Source organism: Mustela lutreola, chromosome 9 (assembly GCF_030435805.1).
Source record: "Mustela lutreola isolate mMusLut2 chromosome 9, mMusLut2.pri, whole genome shotgun sequence".
In the NCBI taxonomy this organism is placed as follows: Eukaryota; Metazoa; Chordata; class Mammalia; order Carnivora; family Mustelidae; genus Mustela; species Mustela lutreola.
The window spans coordinates 105,229,960-105,251,907 of NC_081298.1; the positions used below are offsets into that span (position 1 = coordinate 105,229,960).

At 43.9% G+C, this 21,948-nt stretch overlaps 1 pseudogene; it reads right to left on the reverse strand.

Moving 5' to 3' along the window:
* Positions 1 to 8,901: 8,901 nt before the first annotated feature.
* Positions 8,902 to 9,022, reverse strand: LOC131808628 (U4 spliceosomal RNA; annotated as a pseudogene).
* Between the last annotated feature and the right edge of the window lie 12,926 nt (positions 9,023 to 21,948).

Here is a 21,948-nt window from a genome sequence, read left to right on the forward strand (position 1 = left end):
AATAATAAAAACCTTTAAAATAAGTGATCAGAAGAGACAAATTGAGAGAGAACAAAAGTGGACTCATGCTCCACAGGAGCTGGGGGAGCAGAGTGCAGAGTGACTGACTGCTAATGGGTAAGGATTTCTTATTTGAATTGGTAAAATGTTCTAGAACAAATAGCAGGGAATATTCTAAAACCTACAGAATTGTACATGTAAAGTTTTTCCGGCGAGATAAACACAACACCAGGCAAAGTGGGTGCAAGGCAAGATTTATTAAAAACACTCTCTGGCAAAGTTTCAGGACTCAGGAGAAGGGGAGCCAGGCAAGTTGTGCCGGGAGGAGGTGGGCACCCTCGGGCAGGTTCCGCGACTCTGGAAAGCAGAGTGGCGGAAGTCATGCCCAAGACAGGAAGAAGGGGACTTTTAAGGGGCCTCAAGGGGAGTTCAGGGGTCTTTTGGCAAGTTTCCCTTATTTGGATATTTCGCCTGCTCATGGGGTCCCTATTGGTCCACTGGAGCCCAGGGCGAAAGTCTCAGATTCCCGCTTGTCAGGGTCCCATTGGTCCACGGGAGCCCGGGACGGGAGGGTTTTCAGATTCCTGCTTGGGTCTTTGTTCTCCTGTCCGAGCTCAGGTTTTGTGGCGGGACTTTTGCCATCTTAAGTAGCCCTTTCTTTCTGCCAGCCCAAGAGTACACACTTTAAAATGGAGAATTCTATGTGAACTTTTTTTAAGGCTTATTTATTTAAGTAATCTCTACACCCAACATGGGGCTGAAACTCATTCTGACAGAGCCAGCCAGACACCCTTATGGGAGCTTTATCTTTAAAAAAAAAAAAAAAAAAAAAGGTTGGCGATTCCTTTAAAAAAAAAAAAAACCCAACCTTTTTTATTTATTTACTTTCTTTATATAAATTGAATTTTTTTAATTAACATATAATGTATTATTAGCCCCAGGGGTACAGGTCTGTGAATCATCAGGTTTACACACTTCAAGCACTCACCATAGCACATACCCTCCCCAATGTCCATAACCCAACCACCCTCTCCCTACCGGCCCCCCCCCCCCATCCCTCAGTTTGTTTTGTGAGATTAAGAGTCTCATGGTTTGCCTCCCTCCCGATCCTATCTTGTTTCATTTTATCTATTTGTTTTTTTTAATAATCTCTACACCCAACATGGGGCTCAAATTCCTGATCCCCAGATCAAGAGTCCCACACTCCTCTAGCCACAAACCCCAAAATGTGAGACAGTCTGAATCTCTCCATCTTACAGTGGATGAAAGTAAGTTTCAGGGAACAGCTCTGCCCCAGAGGGCAGCAACCTTACACATCTTTCCCCATGGAGCGGGACCCAGATCCTGGTAGCCAGCCCTGCAGTTCCTCCTGGCGCAGCAGGAGGTAAGCAACCTTGGGAGTTGCTGCCCTGGGGCTGATTCACCCACCTCCCTGTCTGTAAGGATCCTACCGTGAGGCCTTCTCCTCCCTCTACCCAAGGGCAGCACTTGCCCCTTCTCCCTGCTTCCAAAGATGTCTGCAGGCCTCTGCCTTGCCCATGAAGCCACTGGGCTAGAGGTGACAGCTGGCTTCTCCGTACAGCACGGTGGCTCACTGCCTGGGCCATCTGCTCTGGGGACCCCCTGCTCGGCGTCATCCCAGGGGACTCCGGACACAAGATGCTGACACCATGCTGACTTTGGCCGCCTGTGTAGGTGACATCCTGTCTGTCTAAACCCATGGGCACTCAGTGTGTGGAAGCGTGGCTGGCCAGCCCAGCCACAGCAGCAACAGTCCTCACAGTCCCGTTGGCCACCACAGAGCTGCCTAGAGAATGCTTAACACTAAGATGTGGAAATAAAATGGATTTTCTGGGTCTCGTCCCTGTCAAAGCCAAGCCCCTGACCCAGGTGGTCTGACTCAAATTGGACGGAATAAAATCCATCTGACATGGTATGTAATATGACAGTAAACTAAGATGAGGACACTCCTAGAAAACACAAGATGATTTGTTCTTCGAACGTTCTTCTCAAACCCCGTCAAGATTTCTGCCTTATCTTTCCAATGGGAAATTCAGAGGAGCCGAGAATTCAAAAAAGTCTCTCTGGGAACATTTAGAAAGTCATCCTTGGGAAAATTTTTGGGTAGACACTTAAAGCCACTTAATAACTTTTACAAACTGGTCCAGCCATACACATAAATTTCTTTCTCAAAATTAGGAATTAAACTGGTGGCCTTTATGCCGTATTTGAACATTATCTCCAGAATTGGAGCATTCTACAGGCTGGAGGTCATCACCCATAAAGAACATTTAAGTGAGACACCTCCCCTAGACTTTCATCAATTACCAGCCCAATTTTCCAGCTGCCTCTTACGTCCTTCAGATAGACAAGCCTAGCTAATTGCTGGGAAGGAGAGGCCATGGCTCCTGAACCATTTCTGCTTGTGTTAGTGGTTGAAAGAGATCCCTTCAGCAAGGATGGGCGCAGGGCTCCCTTTCTTGGTATGTGAGGCTGGCGATCAGTCTTCATGAATGGGCTCCATGTTGACTAGGAGGCCGGGAGGTGTTGCTCTAGTGACCCAGGGCCAAGCATGGGAAGAGCCAGATCTGGGACTCAATCCCAGCTCAGACCCAGGCTGGCTATGTGGAGCTGGAGCAGTTCATCATCCCTGAGCCTGCCTCTCCTGCTCTGTGAGACAGGGGAGACAAGCAGCTTTCCCCCCAGGCTGCCTGTTTAAGGGCAGAAATCCTGTCCAGGAAGGCACCTGGCAGTCTCCCCCCTGGGGGGCTCCAACGACTGGGGCAGGAAGGAGAGGCTTGAGGAAAAGACATACTTCCCTACCCCAGCCATGGGGATGAATATCCTTTTAGCATTACGAGCAGCAGACCCTTGGCTTGTGACAGACTTCTCTTCCTGAGTCTCAGAATCAGGGGTCTGAGCCAGGCCTCCCATGATCTCAGCAACTTCTGTGCCTTTTATTCAACAGTGGTTTGGGTAAGCCAGCAACAACCAAACTAGTCTAGCAGAATGTTTCTTAAGGAACCTTGAAAAGGGGGTGGTGGGGCGCCTAGGTGGCTCAGTGGGTTAAAGCCTCTGCCTTTGGCTCAGGTCATGATCCCAGGGTCCTGGGATCGAGCCCCACATCGGGCTCTCTGCTAAGCAGGGAGCCTGCTTCCTTCTCTCTCTCTCTGCCTACTTGTGATCTCTGTGTGTCAAATAAATAATTTTTTTTTAATCTAAAAAACAAAAAAGAAATAAGAAAAACGAAAACGAGGTGGCCTCACATTGAACACCGCTCGCCAGCTTTGGCAGCTGACTTTGCAGCTCCCCGACTGCAGCATGGGTGTGAGGGTGACAGCTCCCACCCCTGATTGATCGATGGATCAATCTATTATTCTTTAAACTTTTGTTAGTAATCGCTCTACCCAGCATGGGGCTCAAACTCGAGACCAGGTGATCAAGAGTCACATGCTCCACCCACGCAGCCCGCCAGGTGCCCCCAACTGTGCCTGAGTTAGAAAAGAACAGCCTTACAGCACCAGAGTGATGTTTACTGGGCCTTATGGATCCAGGAATTTAGCTGTATTATTTTATCTCATCATTCCATTCACTTTGCTATCATCAACCCATTTTATTATTTTTAAAGATCTTATTGATTTGAGAGAGAGCACGTGAGGGGAAGGGGCAGAGGGAGAAGCAGACTCCCCAACCAGCCGGAGCCAGTCGCGGGGCTCAATCCCAGGACCCCAGGATCATGGCCCAAGTGGAAGGCAGACCCTGAGCCAACTGAGTCATTTAGGCAACCCTCATCACCCCATTGTAGAAAGGAGAGAACTGAAGTCCAGGAGAGTTAGTAACCAGTCCGAAGTCACACGGTGCTTTCTGAGGCCCGCGGGCGTGTGCTTCCCAGCAGGGTGAGGTTGGAGGGTCTTTACAGCAAGGATCGGGAACCTGGAGGGCAGGGTGTTGGGAGACAAATGAGGGTGAAGTTCGGGATGTGGCCACATGGGGGCAGTGCATCAACACGAAACGGAAAGGCAGCCCCTTGCCCAGCCCTCAGCCCTTGAAGGGTTCCAAGAGGTTATTTTAACATTTATTTTTAAAGGTTTGGCAGGCTGTAGTGGGAACTGGGAAAAGTGTGGTGTCTGGGGCCAGGCTGCCTGGTATGCAAGCCGTCTCCATCGTTTACCCTTGCAGACCTGTTCTCCTCTGCAGTGGTTCACTCAGCAATGGCCAGAGAGGACTCCAAAGCAACAGGGGACAGGTGACGGTGCCTAACTAGTTGAAGCCAGGTGGCTGCAATGATCATAGTGTGCGGTAAGACTGAAATGGCAGCCAACAGGGTCAGCACGGAGGAGAGTTAGAGAGGTTGTTAATAGAACTTGTCCCAACCACCGGCAAAATAGTTGGTTAGCCAACAAGGGTACTCTTCAAATTGAACCATCAAAACCAAACCAAAACAAACAAAATGAGGATGATGATGATGATGAAGAAAGAGCGGTTGCTCTGGTGAAAAGTCACACCTCCTTGCCCAGTGTCTACACAAAGTCACTTTTCTTTTTTTTTTTTTTTAAGATTTTATTTATTAATTTGACAGAGAGAAATCACAAGTAGACAGAGAGGCAGCCAGAGAGAGAGAGGGAAGCAGGCTCTCTGCCGAGCAGAGAGCCCGATGCAGGACTCGATCCCAGGACTCTGAGATCATGACCTGAGCCGAAGGCAGCGGCTTAACCCACTGAGCCACCCAGGCGCCCCACAAAGTCACTTTTCAAACCCAGAACCCACTGATTGAAGAAGAAGCTGAACTCCAGGATTGAAGGACCCTGCTGCACATGGCAATTGAACTTGGTAAGGATTTCTTCTGGCCTTCTCACAGAGGGACTTCAGTTATTTACTTGGGTACTTGGGCATTGGGAAAAGGAAAATACCTAAACATTTTGAGGACAATTGGCTACAGACTCCCAGCTGACTTTGATCACCTGAGACCAAAGTGTAATCAGGGGCCCTTGTTAGAATGGGAGCATGTAGAGGGTACCTGGCTGGTGCAGTTGGTGGAGGTTGTGAGTTCAAGCTCCACATTGGGTGTAGAGACTCCTTAAAATTAAATCCTTTTGGGGCTCCTGGGTGGTTCAGTAGTTTAAGCGCCTGCCTTTGGCTCAGGTCATGATCCCAGGGTCCTGGGATTGAGCCCCACATCAGCCTTCCTGCTCAGCGGAGAGCCTGCTTCTCCCTGTGCCTGCTGCTCCCCCTGCTAGTGCTCTCTCTCTCTTTCTCTGTCAAATAAATAAATAAAACCGTAAAAAGAAGATGAAGAATAGGAGCATATAGGGGCCAGGTAATAAATGGCCATAAATGGAGTTCTGGCCAAAGCCCAGGTCAGAATAGATGCGTTGAGGCTTGTGTTACCCAGCTATCCTTTCCCCAGGCTCCCAATGTCTATTACTAATAGACATCCTTGAAAGTTGGCCTAATCCCTGCCGTTCTTTTCATTATAGCCATCTGGATAGGTCTGTAATGGTATCTCAATGTGGTTTTAATTTACTTTTCCAGATTGGCTAATACTATTCAGCATCTTCATATGCTTATTCAATATTGCTTATCTTCTTTGGTGACAGGCCTGTTTTGCCCATATTTTAATTCGGTTGTTTGTTTGTTTTTAATTAACGTATAATGTATTATTTGCTTCAGGGGTACAGGTCTGTGACAGTTGTTTGTTTCTTGAGTTCAGTTCTTTATATATTCTGGATACACGACCTTATCACATATAGAACGTGCAAATAATTTTTCTCAGTGGCTTATCTTTTCATTTTCTTAATTGCGTCTTTTACAGAGCAAAGGTTTTTAATTTTGATGAAGTTCAATGTTTTTTTCCTTTTATGGATCATTCCTTCAGTATCATGGCTAAGAATTCTTTACCTAACCCCAGGTCACAAAGATTGTCTCCAGCATTCCCTTCTAAAGGTTTTATAGTTTTACTTTATATATTTATATCTATAATCAAATTTATTTTACCACCAAGTTCTATTACATCATCCAAGAACTATACAATTAATTTTTATTGGGTTTAAATTCACATAACATAAAATTAACCATTTTAAAGTATACAGTTCAATGGCTTTTAGTACATTCATATTATTACGAAACCACAATCTCTATGTAGTTCCAAAACATCTCACTTCTCAAAACAAAACACAACTCTGTACCCATTTTTCCCTTCCTGCAACCCCTGGCAACCACCTACTTGGTTTCTGTTTCTGTGGATTTACCTATTCTGAACATTGCATGAAATGAAAACAAATAGTAAGTATTCTTTTTTTTTTTATTTTTTATTTTTTAAGATTTTATTTATTTATTTGACAGAGATCACAAGTAGACAGAAAGGCTGACAGAGAGAGAGAGGAAGGGAAGCAGGCTCTCTGCTCTGCTTGGTTGGATCCCAGGACGCTGGGATCATGACCTGAGCCGAAGGCGGAGGCTTTAACCCACTGAGCCACCCAGGCACCCCTTTTTAATTTTTTTTAAGATTTTATTTATTTGGGGCGCCTGGGTGGCTCAGTGGATTGGGCCGCTGCCTTCGGCTCGGGTCATGATCTCAGGGTCCTGGGATCGAGTCCCGCATCGGGCTCTCTGCTCAGTGGGGAGCCTGCTTCCTCCTCTCTCTGTCTGCCTCTCTGCCTACTTGTGATCTCTCTCTGTCAAATAAATAAATAAAATCTTTAAAAAAAAAAAAAAAAAAAAAAAAAAAAAAGATTTTATTTATTTACTTGAGAGAGTGAGAGAGAGCACAAGCTAGGAGAGGGACAGATGGGGAGGGAGAAGCAGGGAGCCAGATGTGGGGCTCCATTCCAGGAGCCCAAGATCATGACCTGAGTGGAAGACAGATGGTTAACTGACTGAGCCACCCAGGGGCCCAACACGTGTTCTTTTACTTAACATGTTTTCAAAGTCTGTCCATGTTTTAGCAGTTGTCAATATTTCATTCCTTTCGAGGCGTCTGGCTGGCTCAGTCAATGGAGCGTGGGGCTCTTGATCTCAGAATCGAGAGCTCGAGCCTCACACCTGGGGGTAGAATTTACTTTAAAAAAATTTAAAACATATTTAATTCCTTTTTCTGACTCATTAATATCTTATCACTTATATATGCTGCAAGTTAGTAATCTGTTCATCCACTGATGGGTACTTGGTTTGTTTCCATCTTTTGACTATTATGAATAGTGCTGCTATGAACACAGTACGTATGTACAAATATTTATTTGAGTGTTTGTTTTCAATTCTCTTGTGTAAATAGCTAGTAATAAAACTGCTTGGTCATGTGGTAATTCTGTTTAACTTTCTGAAGAACTGATAAATTGTTTTTCCACAGTGGTTGCACCATTTTACATTTGTACCAGAAAAGTATAAGAATTCCGATTTCTCCGCAGTCTTACCAACACTTGTTACTTCTGTTTTCTTTTTTTAAGATTTTATTTATTTATTTGACAGAGAGAAAAATCACAAGTAGACAGAGAGAGAGGGAAACAGGTTCCCTGCTGAGCCGAGAACCCAATGTGGGGCTCGATTCCAGGACCCTGAGATCATGACCTGAGCCAAAGGCAGCGAGAGGCTTAACCCACTGAGCCACCCAGGTGCCCCTACTTTCTGTTTTTTAAATTATCTTCATCCTAATGGGTGTGTAGTGCTATTTCATTACACGTTGGATTTGCATTTTCCTAATGACTAATGATGTTGACCATCTTTTCATATCATTATTGGCAATTTGTCTGTCTTCTTGTCTTTTTTGGAGAAATAGCTATTCACATCCCTTGATGCACACATGTTTTTAATGTCTCTAGAATCATATTTGACTTAATTTTTTAAAGTAAGGCACAGGGGCACCTGGGTGGCTCAGTGGGTTAAAGCCTCTGCCTTTGGCTCGGGTAGTGATCCCAGAGTCCTGGGATGGAGCCCTGCATCAGGCTCTCTGCTCAGCAGGGAGCCTGCTTCCTCCTCTCTCTCTGCCTGCCTCTCTGCCTACCTGTGATCTCCGTCTGTCAAATAAATAATAAAATCTTAAAAAAAAAATAAAAATAAAGTAAGGCACAAAGAGGGTGCCTGGCTAGATCAGTCAGTGAAGATGCTACCCCCAATCTGAGGCTTTTGAGTTCTAGCCCCAGTGTGGCTGTAGAGGTTACTTAAAAGATAAAATCTTTAAGATAAAATGAAATAAATAAGGCAAGCCCTGGGTGTGAGGGTGGGTGTCTTTATCATAATCACCTGTGACCAAGAAAGAATAACCAGCCCCTAAGAAGGAAGTAAGCCACTGAAGGTTTTATCAATAGAGATGTTAAAAGGATTTAAGTTCCCTGGTTAGCTTTCTGTAAAAAGACCAACCCTAAAGGCCCTTATTGGCAACCCTGTCAGGACCGCTCTCACTTCTAACAGCTTTTTTTATATCCTTGCTTAATAAACTTTTATCACTTTACTCAAAAAAATAAAAATAAATAAATAAAACAAAATCCTTAAAATAAAACAAGGCATGAAGTTTAAGCCAAAGTGAGGTTTTTTGGTATATGGATATAGAATTGTTCCAATATTATTGGTTGAAAAAATTATCCTTCCTCCATTGCACCAATGTTAAAAATCAAATCTCCATATTTCATTGGTCTGCATATCTAAACATTCACCAATAGCACATTGTCTCAATTACTTTAGCTTTAAAATGTGTTGTGTAATTACCTCTGTTTCATTCCTCCTTTGCAAGATTGTGTTAGCTATTTGCCTTTTCTTATCAAATTCATTTATTTTACTATTTTTTTTAAGATTGTATTTTTAAGTAATCTCTACACCCAGTGAGGGACTGAAACTCACAACCCCAAGATCAACAGTCACATGCTCAACAAACTGAGCCAGCCAGGCACCCCTTCATATCAGTTTTAGAGTCATTTTATCTATGTCTATAAAAAATCCTTGTTCTTAAGATTTTATTTTAATTATTTTCAATTAGCAATAATTGCGCCTCGGATAAACCTCATTGGCTACGATACTGCCACTGCAGAGGGCTTATTTTAATTTATTTTTTTATTAAATTATGTTAGTCACAGGACAGTTAAGATTTTATTTTTAAAATGTGTAAACCTGATGAATCACAGACCTGTACCCCTGGGGCAAATAATACATTACATGTTAATAAAAATAATTAAATAATAATAATAATAATAATAATAAATGACGATTTTATTTTTAAGTATTCTCTACTCCCAATATGGGGCTCAAACTCACTGCCACAAGATCTAGAGTCACATGCTCTACTGACTGAACCAGCCAGCCAGGGGTCCCTATGCTTATAAACAATCTTTTCTTTTTCTTTTTTTTTTTTTTTTAAGATTTTATTTATTTATTTGACAGCGAGAGATCACCAGCAGGAACCGAGGCAGGCATAGAGAGAGGGAGAATCAGAATCCCTGCTGAGCAGAGAGCCCAGTAAGGGGCTAAATCCCAGGACCCTGAGATCATGACCTGAGCCAAAGGAAGAGGCTTAATCCACTGAGCCACCCAGGTGCCCCATCTATAAACAATCTTGATGGGATTTTTGTTGTATTGAGTTTAATGAACTTAGGGAGAATTAACATCTTTACTATGTTAAGTGTGCCAATTCATGAACATGGTATGTTTCTCCATTTCTTTTTAAAATTTTTTATTATTTTTTAAAGATTATTTATTTATTTATTTGACAGACAGAGATCACAAGTGGGCAGAGAGGCAGGCAGAGAGAGACGGTGAAGCAGGCTCCCTGCTTAGCAGAGATCCAGATGTGGGGCTTGATTCCAGGACCCTGGGATCATGACCTGAGCAGAAGGCAGAGGCTTTAACCTACTGAGCCACCCTGGCGCCCCTCTCCATTTCTTTTTTTAAAGATTTTATTTTTAAGTAATCTCTATATCCAGCATGAGGCTCGAACTCACAACCCCGAGATCAAGAGTCTTGCGCTCTGCCAGTTGAGTTAGTCAAGCACCCCTCTCCATTTATTTAGATCTTTCTTGATGACTTTCATGTGAGTGTCATAATTTTCCTATGTGTATGTTATTAGGTTTATAATTAAGAATTTCATTTTTTAGTATCATAAATGATACTAATTTTTTTAAAATTTTGGTTTCCACTTGTACGTTGTTAGCATATAAAAAGAAATATGTTTTGTTTTTGTGTGTTGGCCTCGTATCCTGTGACCTTGCTAAATTCACCTATTGGTTTAAAGAGTGTTTTCTGTGGAGACCCTGGGATTTCCTATGCAGACAATCACGTTATCTGATAATAGGAACAGTTTTATCTCTTTCTTTCCGATATCTGAGCCCTTTATTTCTTTTCCCTTGCTACCAAGATTAGATTATGAGCCATTTTTACTCACAATATTTCTGACACCAAATGTGTGAGTTTTTTCCACACCAGCAATTGCTCTGACCAACTGGGTATCCTACAATTTAATATAATTTTTTAAAAGGTTTTATTTATTTATTTATTTATTTATTTATTTATTTATTTAAGAGAGCTAGCACACACAAGGGGGGCAGCAGTTCACAGAGGGAAGGGGGAGGGAGAGGGAGAGAATCCCAAGCACATTCCCTCTGAGCACTGAACATAGAGCCAGATGTGGGCCTTGATCTCAGTACCCCAAGATCATGACCTGAGCCAAAACCTAGAGCCAGATGGCTAATTGACTAAGCCACCAGGTGCCTCTAACTCCATTCTGACACTAAGTACCCAGAGTTAGCACAGATTACACAGATTAAGGGCTCTGTCCCACAAAATTCACCCTCCCCCTGACCCCAGATTCCAGTCCCAAGTCCAAGTGGTCACCTGCCCTTGTGATAAACCAGCTTGTCAGTTTGGATAATTTATGAGAATGGCTCACAAGATTCACGAAAACACTTTATTCACTATTGCCAAATTATTATTAAGGATACAACTCGGGGGTGCCTGGGTGGCTTAGCTCATTGGGCATCTGCCTTTGTCTCAGGCCTTGATCCCAGAGTTCTGAGATTGTGGAGCCCCATGTCAGACTCCCTGCTCAGTGGGGAGTCTGCTTCTCCCTCTGCCCCTCAACCTGTTCTCATCTTTGCTCTCACTCTCTGCCTCTCAAATAAATAAATAAAATATTTTAAAAACAAAACAACAACAAAGGATACAACTCAGAAACAGCCAACAGAAGAGATGCCTGAGGCAAGGTCTGGTGGAAGGTTCTCAGAGCTTCGATGCCTTCTCTGGCATGCCACCTTCCTGGCACCTCAATGTTTTCAGCAACCTAGAAGCTGAACTCTGAACTCTGTCATTTTGGAGGTTAATGGGGGTTACATCATGTAGGCATGGTTGATTAGATCATTGGCAGTTGGTGATTGACTTAACCCTTAGCCCCTTTCCCTTACCCAAAGGTTGGGGGGTGAGGATGGGGGTAGGGCTAAAAGTTCCAATCCCCTAATCATTCCTTTGTCTTTCTGGTGAACAGCACCCATCCTGAAGCTAACGAGGGGCATGCTAAGAATCACCTCATTAGAGGGGCTCCTGGGTGGCTTAGTTGATTAAGCATCTGACTTTGATCTCAGATCTGATCTTGATCTCAGGGTTGTGAATTCAAGCCCCACACTGGGCTCCATGTTAGGTGTGGAACTTATTTATTTATTTATTTATTTTAAAAGATCTTATTTGCTTATTTGACAGAGAGAGAGTGTGTGTGTGTGGGCACAAACAGGTGGAGCAGCAGAGGGAGAAGGAGAAGCAGGCTCCCCACTGAGCAGAGAGCCCCATGTGGGGTAGGGCTTGATCCCAGGATCCTGGGATCATGACCTGAGCTGAAGGCAGTTTCCTAATGACTGAGCCACCCAGGCGTTCCTATGTGGAGCCTATTTAAAAAAAAAAAAAAAAAAAAAGCCTCCTTAGAACAAAAGATACTCTCATTTCTCCCACCAGGAAATTTCCTGAGATTTAGGAGCTCTGTGATTTAGGAACTCTATCTCTGAATGGGGGTCAAAGACCAAATACGTATTTCTTACTGTATCACAGGTTACAGAACAGCTCTGACTTCCATCCTGGGGCTCCCTCTGGTGTTCTCACTTGCTTACTCTAGTGAAAGCCAGTTGCCATATTACAAGCTGCCCTGTGGAAAGGTCCACAAGGCAAAGAGCTATGGTATGTCGCTTCACTGGTACAGCCAGTGAAGAACTGAGACCCTCAGAACAACAGCCTGCATACAGCCACTTGCGAGAGGTCGGAAGCAGACCCTTCAGCCGCAGTCAAGTCCTGGGTGAGTCTTCAAGTCTTTCTGTCCCAAGAGAAGCAGAGGCCTGAGGGGGTGGGTGGGGTGGGCAGGGCACAGGTGGGCACGGCTGAGAAATGGTGATGTCAGAGGTGGGCCCCCAGGAAGGAGCTGAAGCCTTCACCAGCAGGGAGGGGTGGCCTTCAAACTCAGCAAGGCAAGAAGGCTGGGACTGGGTCCTAGACTGTCGTGCCCCATGGTGAGTGGTCAGCATCACTGGCTGGGCTAAAGGACCGGCGTGGTGCTGTTGGAGGATCAGGTGGTTCCAGTGAGGCTTCAGGGGCAGAACAGTCCTGTGGCCCTGGAGGGACAGGGAGGGATTCACTAACACTGGGAAATCAGGGAGCCAGGTGTGGCTGGCCAATCCACAGGCCCTGATGGCCGTCAGGGAGGAATTCACGGGCAGAGGTGGACAAAGGTGCCCAGGACCTGCAGGGCCAAGGGACTGGCAGCATCCTGGGCCAATAGCTTAGAGTAGGACCTATAGAACTAGCATAAACTCTGACATCTAGGCCCCGGGGAGGAGGAGCCAGAAGTGGATAGGGAGAGTCAGGAGCAGTGGCTGAGATGGGAGCCATCGAACCTATGACTAACCTACTTTTCATGGGCAACTGAGCTGAATATCCTTCCCTTCCTTACCCTTACCCTTTCCTTTCTTTTTCTTCTTTCCTTCCTCCCTCCCTCTTTCTTTCTTTCTTTCTTTTTCTTCCTTCCTTTCTTTCAAGATTTCATTTTAATTAATTTTTCTACCCAACATGGGTCTTGACTTTACAACCCTGAGATCAAGAATCACATATTCTACTAACTAAGCCAGCCAGGTGCCCCATGAATTTTCCATTTTTATTTAACAATTATTTATTTAGGACTTTTTTTTTTTTTAAAGATTTTATTTATTTATTTGAAAGAGAGACAGTGAGAGAGAGAGCATGAACGAGGAGAAGGTCAGAGGGAGAAGCAGACTCTCCATGCAGCTGGGAGCCCAATGTGGGACTCGATCCCGGGACTCCGGGATCATGACCTGAGCCGAAGGCAGTCGTCCAACCAACTGAGCCACCCAGGCGTCCCGATACTTAGGACTTTTTATGTATCAGTAAGCACTTTCTACTCATTTATACTCAGAGAGATTAAGTATGTTGGTCAAGGTTCCCCAAGACAGGGATCCAAATTCTGTCTGTTGTCCTCTGGAGTACTTGGCCTTGATCATCAGGAGAGAAAATAATGATCTTCCACATTGGAAATAGCTATTGTTTTCCGTGATTTTTGAAAGTAACTAAAGAGACATAAAAGTATCTGAGCAGCATAAAAGGGTATAAACAGAAATGGAAAATTAACCCGTGTTAAGAATAGAGATATAGGGACGTCTGGGTGGCTCAGTCACTAAGTATCTGCCTTTGGCTCAGGTCCTGATCCCAGGGTCCTGGAATCGAGCCCAGCAAGAAGCCTGCTTCTCCCTCTCCCACTCCCCCTGCTTGTGTTCCCTCTCTCGATGTGTCTCTCTCTGTCAAATAAATAAATAAAATCTAAAAAAAATAAAATAGAGATATAGACAGAGTCTACATCTAGTATTTTTAAAAGATTTTATATATTTATTTTATTTTATATTTATTTTAGAGAGAGATAGAGTGTGAGTTGGGGAAGAGGCAGAGGGAAAAGGAGAAAGAGAATCTCAAGCAGACTCTCCGCTGAATGTAGAGCCTGTTGGAGGGCTCGATCTCACAGCCCTGAGATCATGGCCTGAGCTGAAACCAAGAGTGGGATGCTTAACCAACTGAGCCACCCAGGTGCCCCTACATCTAGTTTTTAACGCTACAGATCATAACCAGCTCTTTGGAGATTAAATCAGCAAATCATAATGCTGAGAGCCAGGCCCACTGTGTCATAAAGCCCAGGAAGTAGGGGAAAAAGAGGGTTTGGACCAGGAGAAGAAATAGTTGACAGGGGTTCTGAGTAGCTTGTGGGGCTCCAGAATGGAAGGCAGTGATGGGCATATGCCGGGCTCTGAGGGGCCCCACAGGAAGAGGCATTGGCACTTCTGAATATTCCAGTCCATCTGCTGGGCCCTTAGGAGTGGAGCCTCTCCTTTGGCCATGGGTACAACTGGGTCCTGAGCTGGCAGGAAGCAGAGGACACCCAGCCCAGGGGGATCTGCCCGCCTATCCTCCCTGCTCCCAGCCTACTGCCTGGGTCTGGGGTTGGCAGGGAACAACTTGCTCGTCTGGATCCCCACCCAGCTTCCCTTAATGAGCCCCAGAGGAGCTCCAGCTGTCAATCACCCTGCTCCCAGCTGGACTTTGTATTAGGACAAGCATATGGACCAAGATGCCAGGGACAGCAGCAGCAGGTCTGGCCGGGAGGGCGGTGACTCTGGGGATGAGGATCCTGGGCTCTAATGAGAGCTAGGGCCCTGGGAAATCAGAATTTTTTTTTGCCCTGACACTTCCAAGATGGCCAAGCCTTCTTTTCTCCTTGGGGTCCCTACGGAGTGTGAGGTTTCTGGGGGGAGATCACCCAGCTTGCTGCTGAAGGAGGTAGTGTTCTCACGGGATGAGCAGAGAGAACCTAAAGGAGGCATGAAGCTGCAGACGGAGAGGCTGGGGGAAAGCCAGAACAGAGCAGGGTCTCAGGAGCCACCCAGAGACCTCACCGCCTGCCCTCTGTCAGCCCTTCTCAAGGAAACTGCTACCACAGGTCTGGAGTGCCTTGTTTGAGTGCTCTTGGTTTCAGGAAGGGAATTAAGTTCTGCAATCCGTTCAGGGAGGGAGACGTGAATATTTGTAGAGCCTTTTTAGAAGCTGTGGGCCACAGTCCATGTTTGGACCCCCCAAATTCATGTCCCTATCCCATGCAAAATACATTTGCTCTTTCCTGAGGTCCCCCAGAGTCTCCTTCCATCACTGCTCAAAGTCCAGAATGTCCTCACCAAAGTTAGGTCCAGGTGCGGATGAGGCTTGTCAGGTGTAGTTCACCTAGAGCAGAACAAATTCATAGAGCAAAACTGCTCTGTGAATTTGTGAAATGAAAGAGAAAAGACATTTACCCACCCCCACCCCCACAAGCACAGGTAGACAGATGGGAAAACTGCTCTAGACATCCCTGTTCAAACCCCCCCCCCCCCAAAAAAAAAAGAGAGAGAGAGAGAAAGGGAAAAAGAAAATCATTGGTCCACAGAAATCCTAAAATCCAGCTTGCTTGACATGCAAGTTTCTTGATTAGGTTTCAAGGCCTGGCAATAATTCTGCATGACTTTTGGCTTTGCCTTCTGGGCTCCTGGTTCTGCCTCTGAGCCCATCCTCTTATCCAGGAGAGGTAATACATATTTGCACCTGAATAGTTTTCTCAGCCTGCTTCCCCCAGTAGAATTTTAGAGATCTGATAGCCTTTCTTAATTCTGTACATCTCTCTTTTTCAGTTCGAGCTGGTAGTGTTTCTCCTTATATAGTTTCCTCAAGAACTTTGTGGGTCTTCTGAGAATCTTACTCAGATTCACTCTATCCACCAAAGTTAGTCCCACAGGTCTCTAAGATAAGGGCTCCTGCTGGGGGCAGCACTCTTAAACTTTCTAGAACCCATGGTTTGGTTAGAGAGGATCTATGAGGGACATCCTTAATCTACTGAAAGGTCTTTTCATGTGACTGAAAACTACTCCGATTGCTTGATTTTTCCAAGGTCTTAACAAACCGTAGTATAATCATACACTTGCCTTTAATGACCAGGCTGTGTTTCTTTGTTTGTTTCCACAGTGCTCAGAAATAATTTCTTTTTTTTAAACCATTATTTATTGATTTATATTATATATATATATATATATTTTTTTTTTTTAATTTAACATATAATGAATTATTTGTTTCAGGGGTACAAGTCTATGAGTCATCAGCCTTACATATTTCACAGCACTCACCATAGCACATACCCTCCCCAGCGTCCATCACCCAGCCACCCCATCCCTCCCACCCCTCCTCCCTTCCAGCAACCCTCAGTTTGTTCCTGACATTTAGAGTCTCTTATAGTTTGTCTCCCACTCTGCTTTTGTCATTTCATTTTCCCTCTCTTCCCCTATGATCCTCTGTCTCTTTTCTCAAATTCCTCATATCAGTGAGATCATATGATACTTGTCTTTCTCTGATTGACTTATTTCACTTAGCATAATATCCTCTAGTTCCATCCATGTCATTGCAAATGGCAAGATTTGGGGGTTTTGATGGCTGCATAATATTCCATTGCATATATACACCACATCTTCTTTTTTTTTTTTTTTAAGATTTTTTATTTATTTATTTGACAGAGATCACAAGTAGGCAGAGAGGCAGGCAGAGAGAGAGAGAGAGAGGAGGAAGCAGGCTCCCTGCTGAGCAGAGAGCGTGATGCGGGACTGGATCCCAGGACCCTGAGATCATGACCTGAGCTGAAGGCAGTGGCTTAACCCACTGAGCCACCCAGGCGCCCAACACCACATCTTCTTTATCCATTTATCTGTTGATGGACATCTAGGCTGTTTCCATAGTTTGGCTATTGGGGACATTGCTGCTATAAACATTGAGTGCACGTGTCCCTTCGGATCACTACATTTGTATCTTTAGAGTAAATACCCAGTAGTATGATTGCCGGGTCATAAGGTAGCTCTATTTTCAACTTTTTGAGGAACCTCCATACTGTTTTCCAGAGTGGCTGCACCAGCTTGCCTTCCCACCAATAGTGTAGGATGGTTCCCCTTTCTCCACATCTTTGCCAACATCTGTCATTTCCTGATTGGTTATTAGCCATTCTGACTGGTGTGAGGTGGTATCTCACTGTGGTTTGACTTGTATTTCCCTGATGTCAAGTGATGTTGAGCACTTTTCATCTGCCTGTTGGCCGTTTGGATGTCTTCTTCACAGAAATGTCTGTTCGAGTCTTTTGCCCATTTCTTGGTTGGATTATTTGTTCTTTAGGCATTGAGTTTGAGAGTTCTTTATAGATTTTGGATGCTAGCCCTTTATCTGATATGTCATTTGCAAATATCTTTTCCCATTCTGTCGATTGTCTTTTGGTTTTGTTGACTGTTTCCTTTGCTGTACAAAAGCTTTTGATCTTGATAAAATCCCAATAGTTCATGTTTGCCCTGGCTTCCCTTGCCTTTGGCAATGTTTCTAGGAAGAAGTTGCTGCAGCTGAGGTCAAAGAGGTTGCTGCCTGTGTTCTCTGCAAGGATTTTGTTGGATTCCTGTCTTACATTGAGATATTTTCATCATTTTCAGTCTATTTTTGTGTGTGGTATAAGGAAATGGTTCAGTTTCATTCTTCTACGTGTGGCTATCCAATTTTCCCAACACCATTTGTTGAAGACACTGTCTTTATTCCACTGGACATCTTTTCCTGCTTTCAGAAGTCATTTCTTCACATTAGCATGGGTTGCCATCTACAGAGACTTGAAACTTTCAAAACCATCAACTCCTGGCTCCTTTGTTTTTAACAGTCTTTCCTTCAATTGATCTCTCTCCTCTTGGGTTTTACTGTAAGCAGCAAGAAACTAGGAGGCACTGTCAATGCTTTGCTTAGAAATTCTCCTTGTCTAGACCTCCAAGTTCATCAGGTACATATTTTGCCTTCCCTGTAGTTGCAGAAGATAGTGTCTTGAGGCTTTCTGTCATTATGTAACAACTCTATCTCACTTCCTCTAGTTTCTTCTTCTTTTTTTTAAAGATTTTATTTATTCATCTGAAAGAAAGAGAGAGAGCATGATTGGGGTGAAGGGCAGAGGGAAAGGGACAAGCAGACTCCCTGCTGATCACAGAGCTCAAGTCAGCAGTCAGTGTGGGGCTCGATCCCAGGACCCCAAGACTATGACCTAAGCTGAAGTAAGACACTTTTAAAAAACAATTTTTATTTATTTATTTGATGAGAGATACAGCAAAAGAGGGAACACAAGCAGGGGGAGTAGAAGAGGGAGAAGCAGGCTTTCTGCCAAGCAGGAAGCCCGACGTAGGGCTTGATCTCAGGAACCTGGGGTCATGACCTTAGCATATGGCAGATGCTTAACAACTGAGCCACCCAGGTGCCCCACTTCCTCCAGTTTTTAATAATATTTACCTCTTTTCCTTTTGAAACTTCACTGGTAGTCTCTTCAAAGTCCAGATTTCTCCTAACAGCCTGCTCAAAGCAAGTTAGGCTTTTTCTAATGTGCTCCTCAAAACCTTTCCAGACTTTGCTCACCACTATGATTCCAAAGCCTCTCCCATATCTTTAAGTATTAATTATGGCCCCCCCATTTCCAGGTACCCAGAATCTGTATGAGTTATTTATTGCTGCATAACAAATTACTCAAAACATAGTGGCTTAAAACAAGATTTATTACTTTCCGTTTTGGTGGGTCAGGAACTCAGGCATAGTTTTGTTGATCCCCTGGCTCAGGGCCTATTGCATGGGGCTATGGTCTCATCTGAAGGCTTGACAAAGGAAAGATCCACTTCCAAGTTTATTCAAGTAACTGTCAGTGGGATTCAGTTCCTCATTGGTTGTTGGACTGAGGACCTCGGTTCATCTCCAGCTGTTGGCTGGCAGTCACCCCAAGTTCCTTGTCACATGGGTCTCTCCATAGGACAACTCACAACATAACACCTCACATCATCAGAGCAGGCCAACAGATGGGCAAGAGAGAGAGTGAATTTGAGCAAGACAGAAGTTACATTCTTTTGTAACCTAAGCTGGAAAGTGACATTCTATCCCTTTTGTTGTATTCTATTTGTTTTTTGTTTTGTTTTGTTAAGAGGGGAGGGGGAGGGAGAGAGAGAGAATCCCATGCCCAGCATGGAGCCTGAGCCCTGTCTCAATCTCTCAACCCTGAGATTATGACCTGAGCCAAAATCAAGAGTCAGATGCTTAACCAACTGAGCCACCAGGTGCCCCACTGCAGTCAAATTGTTAGAATCAAGTGATGGGTTTAGCCCATGGTCAGTGGGAGGTTAACACACAGGACATGAATACCAGAGATGGGGATCATTGGGAGCCATGTCAGAAACTGCCAACCCACATTCTTGAAATTCTCTTCTGTGGATTTGTTAAGCACCATACCTGCTAAGTTCTCCATGTTTCAGCCTTCAGAGATGTTGCTGGACCTCAGCAAAACTTCTCTCTGACTGGGCTTAATCTCATTTCTACTGGTGACTCTGGGATTCACTCCATTAGAAGTATTTAAGGGGTAGCAATCTGGCTACCCCTTAAATAACGAGGCAAGACTTATGAAAAGATACAAGAATAATATAGTGAATAGCCATATACTCATTGCCCAGCTTAAGAAATAAAACAGTATTAAAAAAAGAAGAAGAAGAAGAAGAAGAAAGGGGCACTTGGGTGGCTCAGTCATTAAGCATCTGCCTTCAGCTCAGGTTATGATCCCAGGGTCCTGGGTTTGAGCCCCACATCAGGATCCCTGCTTAGCGGGGAGTCTGCTTCTCCCTCTCCCACTGCCCCTGCTTGTGTTCCCTCTCTCGCTCTCTCTCTCTCTCTCTTTGTCAAATAAATAAATAAAATATAAAAAAAGAAAGAAAACAATTGAGTTGAAGCCCCTGGGTCCACCTTAGGCCCACTTATATCCCTATTCTACTCTTTAGAGGCAACTGCTGTTCTGGGTTTGGTGTTGATTGCTATTATGCATTTCTTCAACGTATGTATATATGATATATAAAAATAAAAATCCTTAAGTGGTATCCACTTCCTAAGTCATATTTACTATTATTTTCCATGTTTCAATCACTATGCAAACTTAATCATGTTATATGTATTTTTCGGCAACTTGCTTTTTTGGCTCACAATATGTTTGAGAAATTTATCCATATTAATACACAAGGCTCTGGTTGATTCCTTTCCATTGCTGCATGGTATTCCATTGCGTAAGTGAACCACGATGTATGCTTTGAAAGAACAGTTAGCCTGTTTCCAATGAGTTCTCTCATAAACAATGCATGATGAATATTCTTGTATGTGACTATCAGGACATCTGTGGCAGAGTTTCTCTAGAATATGTACCAGGAATAGAATGAAGAAAATGTGCGTCTTCAATTTTTCTGGATAATAACAACTAGCTCCTCAAAGTGGTTTGTCCCAGTGTATGTTCCAACCAACCATGCGTAAGGGTTTAATCTGCTCATGCCCTCAATGTTTGAGATGTTGGGCATTGAAGTGTTTGCCATTCTGTGAAATGGCTTGTGATGTGAAATGAAATCTCATTCTGTTGCCAGAATGCATCATGAACTAGAGAGGCTTAAAGGACCTCCCACAAAAACCATTATATGTGTTGTTTTGCCGAGTTTGCCAGAAATAAGAGTAATCTTCAAAGGGGAAGAGTCCTTTGAGGTAGAGTTGCTTGGACAGTAAATGCTTACAGAAGCCTGATGTTGGGAGATTGAGTCTTTGGGCCAGCAGCAAAGGGTGGGGTTAGGGAGCTAAGCCTGAAACTCTGGTGGGGAGAGGTGCAAAGGGGACTGAGTTGCCCTAAGCAACTGGCTCTGCAGCAGCCAGCAGAAAGAAATGCAAATCTATTCGGAAGAAACCATACCCAATGTAAAGTCTTGGGATTTTCCCAGATTAAGATAAACCAAACACGAGCTAATGATCTGTTATCACCATAGAAACACAAAAATGAGGGCGCCTGGGTGGCTCAGTTGGTTGGACGACTGCCTTCAGCTCAGGTCATGATCCTGGAGTCCCGCAATCAAGTCCCACAGCGGGCTCCCAGCTCCATGGGGAGTCTGCTTCTCCCTCTGACTTCCTTGCTCATGTTCTCTCTCACTGTCTCTCTCTCAAATAAATAAATAAAATCTTTAAAGAAAAAAAAAAAAAGAAACACAAAAATGAGAAAGTGACAAGGGTTGGTCAATAACAAAACAGTTTTTCAAGTAAACTAAGTAGAATGTTTAGAAATTAAAAATACAATTGTTGAAACAAAATATCAACAGACAGACCAAGCTCTCTCATGAACAGAGACATAAAAATCCTTAACAAATATTAGCAAATAGAATTTAGCAATATATAAAATTATATCCCATGAGCAAGTGGAGTTGCAGGGATGCAAGGCTGGTTCAATATTCAAAAATCAAACACTGGTATCCACCATATCCACAGACTAAAGAAGAAGCATCATGTGGGCATATCAATTGAGGCAGGAAATGTATTTAACAAAATTTAATACCTGTTCAGAAAACTAGAATAAGGAGATGAATCTCCAGAGAACTATGCTAGTGAAAAAACATTAATTCAAAAAGATTACATGCTGGGACGCCTGGGTGGCTCAGTTGGTTGGACGACTGCCTTTGGCTCAGGTCATGATCCTGGAGTCCCAGGATCGAGTCCCACATCGGGCTCCCAGCTCCATGGGGAGTCTACTTCTCTCTCTGACCTTCTCCTCGCTCATGCTCTCTCTCACTGTCTCTCTCTCAAATAAATAAATAACATTAAAAAAAAAGATTACATGCTGTGTGATATCATTTATATAATCTTAAAATGACACAGTTATAGACATGGGGGACAGTGATTAGGGATTAGTGATTGCCAGGGGCTAAGGAGGGGGTAGAGGTGAGAGGGGAGTGGCTAGGAGTTTAATAGGGCCACCAAGGGATCCTTTTGTGTTGGAAATGTTCTATATCTTGACTGTATGGATGCTAATATCCTGGTTATGATACTGAAATCCAGGTGTTTTATTTATTTTTTATT